The 11,816-nt window shown below is 23.4% G+C and overlaps 1 non-coding gene across 1 annotated transcript; it reads right to left on the bottom strand.

The window, feature by feature from the left end:
• Positions 1 to 3,684: 3,684 nt before the first annotated feature.
• Positions 3,685 to 3,756, bottom strand: Trnad-guc. The gene has a single exon. It is a non-coding gene; the product is annotated as a tRNA-Asp (tRNA).
• Positions 3,757 to 11,816: the final 8,060 nt, after the last annotated feature.

Below are 11,816 nucleotides of genomic sequence, written 5' to 3'. Positions count from 1 at the left end.
TTTAAATATAGGTAATAATATAATATATCCTACTAATTATCATTGACAGATAAATCATCTACGTTCAGAATCGTTTTTCGTATACAATGATACCTGTCATCGCATTCAAATTTAACACATACGTTATGATGACCAGTGACCTACGCGATATAGCGATATCCACTTGTCCACATTTTTTTTCTTTTATTATCTAATTGTATTGGTCCCCAGCTAGTAAAAATGTATAATATTATACCTCAGTATTTAAAAATTTATTTTAATAAATTCTATGTTATAAATTTTGTTTTTTCAACGAAGTCTGATCGATTGACGTTAAAGTTATTGTTATCGTTAAATATTAAAATGCATATTGTAGGTCCATGAATAATAAATCATTTATCCAATGAAATAAATTATATTTATACTGATTTAGATTTTAATTATTATTCTGTGTAAGAACTAGAACACCAGCAAAAATTTGATTCGTCGACGATTATATAGAACAAAGATTATTTAAATTGTAACGGTTTTTGGCTACATTATCATTATTAAAACTGTGAATAGTGTAAATGAGTTTATTATTAGTGTATATAGCAGGGGTGATGGCCAGCGAGAAGAGACTTGCGAGCCACCAAATATATTAATAAATACGGAAGAGCTAAAATGTAAAAAAAAAAGGTCATACATAAATATAAATATACATAAATTTATATTAAAAAATGTTTGCAACTATTGTGAGCCTCGCCGATAATTGACTTACAAAGAACCTCAGCAGTATGTTTAAATCGATCATAATTAATAACTATTATTTACTAATAAGTTATAATATTGAAAATACAACTTTTATTTTAACGTTTGGGTATATTTGTATATATTATGATACAATTTCAGTTCTATAATAGTTACGTTTAAGCGTATGGACGGTCGTAACAATATATAAAGTCACACAAGTGGCCAATATATTATAAGGTTCATAGTATTAACAATCACCAATAAACAAATGTAAAAGTCTTGATTAATTATTTTAAATAAATGTCATTACACATCATAGCCCTCCATAAAATGAATTATTTCATATTTTAAAATATACGTATATGGATATTCATTGTGCCGTACGTCTCACGAACACTTAAAGCCTACCGAGTCGCGCGTAATAAATTTGCGACGAAAAAGCAGATGAATGTATAATAATATTATGGTTTTAATTTTAACTAACACGTTACATAATGCATGATCTCGTGTAATTTACGTATAGTGTCATAATATTATCTGTATATCATTGGAAATAAGTAGATTTAAATAATAATAGTTAGGGCTAGGATTTGTATGTAAATACAGATTTTTAATAAAACGTGATAAATTAAGTATTGCAAATGATTAATTCATTTCACGTGATTTGCAATAAAATAAAACACATTTTATTTTACACGTTTTTACATATTTCGTCATAAATACATATTTCAACATTATTTGTAAAATGTCTGCATTTTTTTTAGAAATTTCGTAAATTTTGACAATTTTAGTGGTTTAGTAATATTATACATATATACTTTGATAATAGTACTCGTAAAAATTGTAAGTGTTGTGTATAATGCATATAGAAATAAATATATGAAAGTATTAAATATTAAAAACCTGTTTATATAGTTTATCTTATTAGTTACACATTTTCAACAGTGTCAGTACTTGCGTTCGCGTGGTTGTGAAAATATCTTTATTTTTTATATTTTTTAAATTAAATTGATTAGAAATTAAAAACAATTAATTGTATATTTTTAAAAATTATTTAGAATTTTATTTTAATTTTACACGTTAACACAATCTTAAATTTTTCTTATCACATATCTTTTATTTTATACTACATATTTTGTCCATTTTAATTACATATATATGTAAATATTTTTGGTTTTTTATTACATATAAATCCCAGCCCTAATAATAGCACTCGATCGATATAACAATAAATTATATGCACATAAAATTCGATTAATTGTACATTATTTCAGCGCGCAATTAAATAGAAAAATATTATAATGTTGACCTATATACTATATATATTTTTAACTGATATTTAGTTGAATGGTTACATATTTATAAATATAATGTTTCGTTTCTAAATATACATTATATAATTAAAATAGTCTATACAATATCCAATATTGCATAATATTTTAAAATGACGCCACAACAGCCCTCAAACTATTTATCCATGAAAATTATTTTAAATCTCCAAAAACTATTGGAGATAGTATTTTTTAATTTAAATATTTAATAACTGAAAATCACAGAGAATTAATACGAAAAAAAAATAGTAATAATAAAAAACACAACCACACGGATAAACTTCTCTTTTATGTTATGATGTAAAACATAATAATTAGTTATCGAATATAAGGCCATACGTATTTTTTTTTTTATCAATTTTATCAATTTTCATCGTACCAATCGGCCATGGTTTGTAATAACTAATAATATGAGGATTTCCTAATCGATGGCAAGATATCAATATCGCTAACTTCACATACGAGTGTATAAAAATACACTGCCAATTTTTATGATTTTAGTGACAGTACTCAACCAATACAAATTGTTAAAATTTAAAATTTGAATTTAATTGCATACATTATCTATTTACATAATAGATATAAAAACTATTTTTTCTTATCTAGAAAATACATAATTATTTAAGTACTTTAGTCAAAGAAATGAGGACAAAATACTTTCAAAATAATTGAATAAATAAAATAAATTATATGTTTATATTATGCTATAACCTTACTGTAAATATTAAAGTTTTTAAAAGTTGTTCATTCCAATAAGCCAGTATATAATGTTTATTGTTTAATGATATTTTAATAATTTATGATCTTAAAAAAAAATACTCGTAGCATTCCTTCACTTTTTACTAATAGACAATAGTACTTAAAATGTTTAACATATTTACTCAAAGTTGAAAATCAAAGCATTTTTAATATCACAGACTGAATAATAATTTATATTTATAGAAATTTACATAATTATTTTTTCAAAATCAAATGATGTAAGTTACCTATTTGCTCGTTTCGAATTCACTTTGAATACACGGTGTAAATATTCGATAAAAATTACTTTCCTATTTGAATAGGTATACATGTATCACTCTACAGTCTACACAGTCTTCTTTATACATCATTAACATAGTCGCACAGATGTATTCATATATAATTTTTTTTGACATACATAATATACACATAAATAAAAGTATAAAAATATTTGATTTATTATTTTATTTTTTTTAAATAATTTTATTCAAAAACATTTTAGGTTTTATTAAATATTGAAAATATTACGATCACATACTCGTATACGTATATTAAATATTAATATATAATATTTATAATTCTACGTATAATTGAGCGCACAAAAAACATACTTTAATGTTTAATCTGAGTTTAACCACACCAATTCTATTAAATGAAAGTCCCAAGTCTGAATAATGTAAATTGGAAATATAATTAATTTTAATATTTTAATTGTAACGTTTATATACTATGCGTCTATGCGACTATGTATCTAAAAAAGTATTTGTTTTGTACTAAAAAGTAGTATATTATATCATTGATTTAATAAACTACACTAGTACATTTAATAAATGATTATACAAACTATTTTCTAAAATCATAAGAAAAAATAAAAATTTAATAAAAAAAATTGCAAAAAGTTTTCCTCCCCGGCGGGGAATCGAACCCCGGTCTCCCGCGTGACAGGCGGGGATACTTACCACTATACTACCGAGGATTGTGAAAAAATTGGTGAATTAAATGTCTTTTCGTTAGATTTTTTTTATCGACATTGATGCAAAAGGTAGACAAGTAGCTTCTGCTCTGCTGTACATTAAACGTCGAATGGATAACTATTATGGTTGTGTTAACTATATTTTAATTCAATAACATCATATAATTATTTACGAAAAATGATTGTGAGCGGTTTGACAAGTATATTATAGTATTATACCTACTATAATATATTTCCATATATTTTTTTTTTTAAATGAGTATAAAAGTCATTTATTAATTTACTTTTAAAATACTATGATAAATTGATATAATTATTTCCGAAAATATTGCATTTACAATATTATTATTATTATTATTATTAAATTATTATAAAAAAAATAATATAATTATACCATTTTATATCAACTTATAGGACTCAAAATGGAATAACATATTTCTGTAAATAGTAAAAGGTAAAATAATAGAAATGTATTCATAATATAAATATCTTCAAATAAATCAAAAATGTTATTACATTTAGAAAAAATTCAGAATTATACAATATAATACGTAAAGTTTTAATTTTCCAAAAATGTTTTTAATATTATAATAATTAACATTTAAATAAATAATTTAATTTACTCAAATAAGTAATTTCGTCTAAATTTGAACATGAAATGTGTATAAAAGTAATTGTTTACATGTATATTTCTTATTATATGGTTTCAATATAAACTACTTATTACGATGAATTTTTATATAACAAGAAAAATGTTTATGATTTTATTGCTATTAAATAGCTTGCAATATTTTGCGAATTTGACGAATTTCGTTGAAAATCTTAATTCAAATACAGATAACAAAAAAATTGTGCTTATGTATTTTTAATACTTTTATTTAGATAAAAGAACAACTTATGTGGGATTTTGTATTAGGATTTCAAAAATTTTGACCCAGCTAATAATTTTTTATCCACCTTTATGGAAAAAAAATTGATTATTTGTGATGCTTATTAGGCTATAAATAAATATTATAATATAAACATTTGGTGAAAATTTCAAGTATCTAATTTTTTTTTTTTTTAAATATAATAACTTTAAAAATTGTTCAAGAATAAATAATTATTTTACGGGTGGATATCGAATGTTGTAGAAATTTTAACTTGAAATACTCATAAAAATTTACTCACCAGTAGAATTTTGTTTCATACAATAATTGAAAAACATAAATAACTTTGTATTACATTTTCAAATCTTTACTATAAGAACAAAAATGATTATGAATCTCTAACTATAAAATACTTTTAAATAATTTTCGCAAATTTTATGAATTTTGACAAAATTATAACTTTAAGTGTTAATAAAAAAATATTGTGACAATAGACTTTTGATATTTTTTAATTGAGAAATTAAAAACTTATGAGTAGACTTGTCTTGTATTACATTTTCAAGCATTTATACCCAACAAATTATGTTTAATCTACATTTTTAGGAGAAAAAAAAGAAAATTTCTCATATCTATAAATATAGCTCAAATATAGTTAAAATATTTTGAAAATAAGAGTAAATAAAAAATTCTAGTATTAATAATTGATGAAGAATTTAACGTATTTATACGGCGCATATATTCATTTTCGAGTTATACCAAATAAACAAAATCGATTTTGTCAAAAATTGGATTTGCGTACAAATACCTTAAATTTTTTTTTTTTTTTGTTTTTCCCGAAAATAAAATAAGATATTAGAATTTTTTACTTTTAACTCCCCAAAGTATATAATACTTGATCCAATTTTCTACTAGAATCAACCTAAATTTTTTTAAATTAAAGTAGTTTTATAAAACTATATTACTGTCTCAGATGGCGGTGAAAAAGGAAAAATTAAGATTATTGTAAAATTAATAAATTCATCACTCCACTTAAAATCTAAAATTACTAAAAAATATTGAACATTTGAAATATTTATTTAATATAAGTATTTAGGAAGTTATGTACCGTGTATATAAAATAAACGTGTGTGAAATTGGTCAAGATCAAACAGTTTTAAATTTTTTTATAACTAAAATTGTATGAAATTTTCAATCATTGGCTTTAAAATGTAAATTTAAGTTTCTCATTGTGTATTAGTGTATCAGTATCTTCATCATTATCATTAAAAAATAACGAAAATATATACTCAACATTTATTTTATAGATAATTACTGTTTCATTTTTTTACAAAATTGGATATTTAAACGAAGGACAACCTTTAGGTTTTTCGTTGTATTTAATTCAGATACCGTATAAATTGTTTCAGAGACTTACAAACTTTTGCTATTATGTACATCATTATTATTTCCAAAATAGTAGATGACTAATTCTAAGTTATTTATACTATTATTACCTTATTTACGTCATTCGTAAGTCTATTGTATAAAAATAACTTATAAATTTATAATATATTTTCACCAATAATTATTTTTATTATAATACTAATTAGTAATTAATGAAGTCAAATTAAAGACCTAAAAAAATTAATAAAAAATTTATTTTTTACAAACAAATATTTATAAATATTTAAGGTCATTTTTTGTCATTTTTACGTCATATTTGCATATATTTTTTGGTCATTTTTTAATGTTTTTAAGGTCATCAACTTCCCTATTAATTATCTATCTACTTATTATATTATTATTAGGGCTATGTATTTATAGCCAAGTAGCTTTCTTCGACAATTTTATTATGTAACAACGAATTCAATTTTGGAACTTCTATTTCGAATTTTTTGACTATTTAGATTAAAATAATAAACAAATGAGGCCCGGACCCCAGAAAAAATATTTTATTGACAAATTTTTATAATAAATGAAATACACAATCTAATTGAGATATTTTGACAGTCCAGTTTTCTGCCTCCCGCGGTCCGCCTGTTTCCAGCCGTTGATTTAAATTTTTAGTTTAATATTTGATTCAATTTAATTGCATTTTAGGTATATGTGTTAAAGTGTATTTGTTAAACTAACTACAGTCAGCTTTATTTACTATATGTGTTATATTTTATCATTTTGCTTAATGTTTGTACCTAATTAAGCTAAGATGAACTAATATTTGTTTGGTTTATCATTATTGTATTATCAATACTTACTTAGCCCATTTGACCTCGAGATAACTATTTTTCTACGAGAATAAGTACAACTATTTATTAAAATCCACTGAATAAACATTCGCAATGATTAATTTTTCAATTTAAATAAATATTTGGGTACAATGTACCTCCTTATACATACACATACAGACACTTATATAATACAAAAATAAATCATTTAAATTAAGAAAAACTAGGTTTAAAATTATAAAATACATTATAGCTTGTATGTATTTATGTATTTAGTATTATCTGTAGAAGCACATGAGAAAAAAATGAAGCTATCAGTGAAACCTAATAATAGTACTACCTTGCACTAATCAAATAAAAACCAAAATTAGTTGTGGAACAGATGTATATTGACAATGAATTACAAATTGTGGTGCGGCACGTTACTTAGAATGCGTTGGCACAATAGCATTCTACACGGAAAAACTCAATTAAATTGCGGATGTATAATATACAAATTCAGTGTATAATATATAATATTATAATATGTATATAATTATATTATAATTTATAATGCATCAGTGCCTATGTGATATAATAATATATTATTATATGTGAAATGTATTCACCAAATGTTTATATTTGCATTTTTTATACATATTATAGAAAAATTTTCAGAATATTTTTACTGTTTTTCAGTTATTGACTTATTGTCAATAAAAAAAATGTTCCTATAGTCGTCAAAAAATAAAATATAATATATTGAAGGCACAATATATTTTATGTATATTTTATTCTAACTTAAAGTTAGAATATTAACTTTAAATTCGTCAAACTCGCAATAATTTGAATATTATATCGTACCTAGTTAAAAATGTATAAAATGTCCAATAAGCTAAGGCCTAAAATTTGTAAAATTAATAAACGTTTCCACATAAGTAGCTTGCACTGAAAACAAATTATTATACTATGAATTATTATAGTACCTATTTATTTCACTATTTATAACCATACTGTATTATAAGCTATAAATACGCATGTGCATTATTATACAATTAATCTAAATGTTTTAAAAATGTTATTGTGTATATAAAATATAATAATATTTATACTCGAACGTTAAAGTTTCGATTTCCCACGAATAACGATTTTTAATTATAAAACAAAATAAATAACATCGATATTTAAATATTATCTAATTTCAAAATAAAATTATCGAAACTCAAAATAAATTTCCATAAAATAAAAAATGAAATTTAATTCAGTAATAAGAACTTATGAGTAACCTTGTGTTTAGTGTTAAATTTTCAAGTCTATTGATCGACCGAATATTTTTTAATCAACATTAATTTAATAAAAAAAAAGAATCGAAAATGTCAAATGCTTATATATAGCTCTAAAAAAGTATTTTGAAAACTTATATTATAAATAGAAAATACTTATAAAAAATTTAATTTTTTACAATTATTCATTTCAGTGTCGCAACTTGATATAAAGGGGCTCGACCATGTGAAAATTTCCGAACCAGGGCCCTTGCCTACTAATAAAAATTAAAAACAATTATACCTTATTATAACTTTAAAAAATATTGTTTTTTCACATGTAATAGTCAAATTTATTTTTTTTTATAAAATTAAACATAAAAATTAACTGTTCTTGTTTTTAGTCATTAATGATTTTGTTTATATCCAGTTCATTATTATCAGATAGTAATACAACAATTATTAAATTATATAGATAGATAGTTTTTTATATCTTATATCGTCAGACATATAATATTGTCACGAGTCATGACTTACACACTACACAGTACACACACCAACATAATTATTATTTATAATAATAAAAGAATTTCAAATTTGCAATTATTTTCTATACGCTATACTCGTAGTCTAGTACCTATATTGCTGTATTAGTGTATTGTATGTGTTACGATACACTTAAGAGGATGTCACACATTGTTTTCTCTCACTAGCTCACGCACAACATAGACAAAACGTATTTACGCAGTCTGAGTAGAACTCGCTCAGATTTTGTTCTAGAGTAAATATACCTATTATAAAATTAAATTTTGATAATATTTCTGAGTACAAGACGATGAGTTTTTTCTATTATTCCCTATACAACGCTAATTATATCGTTAAAAAAAAAGCTATAAATTACAACATTTTTTATAACCTTTAAATTTTCAACATTTTAATTTTTTTTTTTTAAACTCATCGTCTTGTACTCAGAAATATTATCAAAATTTAATTTTATAATAGGTATATTTACTCTAAAACCAAAATTAAGTGAGTTCTACTCAGACTGCGTAAATTCGTTTTGTCTATGTTGTGCGTGGGCTAGAGAGAGAAAACAAACAGTGCGCCGACACCCTCTTAATTGGTTTCCCACAAAGGTAATCATAATTTGAAATACTCTTTAAATTCAAAAGAATAAAGACATAATTATTTATTATATTAATAATAATTTTATTTAATATAGTACTCTAGATATCAAATTGTGCATTTGGAACAATATATTTTTATTACCTAGTCCTAGCGTAAAAATAATAACAATTTTACCTACAGTAAAATAATTAATTATTTATTTTATTTTAGTAACTGCGCCAGGCATGAAAACTCATTGGTTTCAAATAAAGTATTAATTTTTAAAATTTTAAAGTTGTGCTTGTGTTAGTGAGTAGTGATACAATAAGCTTTATTAAATAAGGTATAGTTTTTAGTTAACCGTTCTAAGTCTTAGCTAATGCCTTGTTTATTTTTAACAACTATTTTTTTTAATCATTTTTGTACTATTTAAAATTTTGAGATACTTGGCATATTCGCAGGATTAATAATTATTATTATAAATAGAAAAATAATATTTAAAATAAATATTTATTAATTCTTGTCAAGCATTTACAGTAGTTATGACTTTGTTGATATGACTCGTTTAAAAATGAAAATTCATAACACTATGAAAAAAAAAATTATATAGAGGACCCATGCGTAATAATATAATACATTTGCGTTCCGCAGAACGCAGAACCAATTATATTATTTTAGCTTTTTTTAATATTAAAATGAATTAAATTATTAATTATTATCAAAGTTAAAGTTATGAACGTAGGATTTTTTCACAATATTTAACATTTTTATGTAAGTTACGAGCATGTAGTATTGTTGTTATGTCTTAGATCGTATTTTAAACCTACTTAGTCAAATAAAAAATAAATTACCTTAAAGTGGGTCAATTCGTCAATTACGTTATGTTCATATTAATGTGAACATGGATTATTTTTTACTCCGTGTTTTTTAAAAGTGGGAGAAAATAATTTATCACGGCATATATGATACAATAGTTTAAAAATATAGTTTCGTCACACTAACGCTCCCGGGAGATGTGTTTGCAAACGTTGATAAATTTATCTTTAGTGGTTTATTTTATTTTTGTTTTTACAACTGATATTATATATTAGTTAGGCGTATCATGTTTTGTCGTCAGATTTGGCTAAAATACATTTTATATGTGAATTAAAAAATTGTATTAAATAGAAATAATTGTTATGATTTTAAAATTACATAATACATTTACATGAATTAATTATGTTTATATACACAACCATTTTGTGAAATGAATAGGCAATTTAAATATAATTTGATATGTATTATAATATTAGTCCTATAAATGAGTGCATGTGTACTCTTTGTGCGTAAATAAATGTATGTAATATTATAAAAGATGATATTCGTACAATACTTGTATTTTGAAACTATTGTGACGGATTTAAACACGTACTATTGATTATATTATAATATAATAGATCGTAGATCGGTGTAGTCGAACTACACTGAAATCTGTTTGAAACTACCATTATAGTATTACACTTAATAGCATCATTTTACTCTCGATAACTCGAAATAAATCGTATCGTTTTTCGTTGTCTCGAATACACAAATAATATTACGATAAGAACAAAAAATTAAACAGTACAATTAGTATAGTGATTGTGATTTCACGCGTTTGTAGTCAATATTGTTATCATTCGTATACAATATAGTGAAATGGAAAATAAGCGTAAATTAAACGTCTTTACAATTATTAATGTTTACATGCTTACAAAACAAAAGTGAACAAACTTTAATGAAAGATTTTAAAAAAATATAGGAAATACTTTTTCCTGTTCCCCTCGAGATTCGACATTACGAGAATCTATTGTATTATTATATTAATACAATATAAAATCAATGTACAATATACAATACGTTTATTGCGCCGTCAAAATAATTTGTAGGTACGCCATATAAAATGTCTAAATATTACTCCTTAAAATGTGCTCTGTTCGCGCGTAACGCGTCGGGTCGACTTCGTAAAACCAGCGAATGATTATTATAGTTTTTTTTACAAACAACTATTACGCCTTCCGCATAGATAATTCAATTTACTCGTGCGCTTACTGTTTAATCGCTCGGGTCCCCTAAATCGGTTACAGTAACTATAAAATAATTATATTATTGTAATAGTATTATTATTTACATTTTATTGTTATTGTCATCAAGCATCAACTTCAGATTGTCAAATATTTACTATTCAATGGCGGCTACATCTTCGTCTAGTCTGAAAAAGACCAAAATATATCAATTATATATGGTTCAATGTACTTATTAAAATAGAACCATCGGTGAATCGAGATTAATTTGAAGTGCACTTTCCGAAAGCACTCACCTTCTTGAAAAAAATAATAAAATCTTTCAATAATTTAATTTAATAGAAATTAACAATTATTTTTTAAATAATTTAGAAATTTTTTATTTCCATCTCTCTCTTAAAATGTTACTTTTGAATTATAATAGAACCATTGCCTATATCTATGTGAAATAGAAAACCTAATAGTTAGGTAGATATCTATCGCTTTAATCGTTTTCAAGTTGTGCCAGATTCCACACAGGAATACTAATTGTACACTTTTTCAACGATTGAGGTGTAATGTTTTTTAGTCCAATACATATTATATATTTATATATATATA

The sequence above is a fragment of the Rhopalosiphum maidis genome, chromosome 3 (genome assembly GCF_003676215.2).
Source record: "Rhopalosiphum maidis isolate BTI-1 chromosome 3, ASM367621v3, whole genome shotgun sequence".
Classification (NCBI taxonomy): Eukaryota; Metazoa; Arthropoda; class Insecta; order Hemiptera; family Aphididae; genus Rhopalosiphum; species Rhopalosiphum maidis.
Note: the sequence above shows the minus strand (reverse complement) of the source record. Positions and strands in the feature narration are given on the sequence as shown.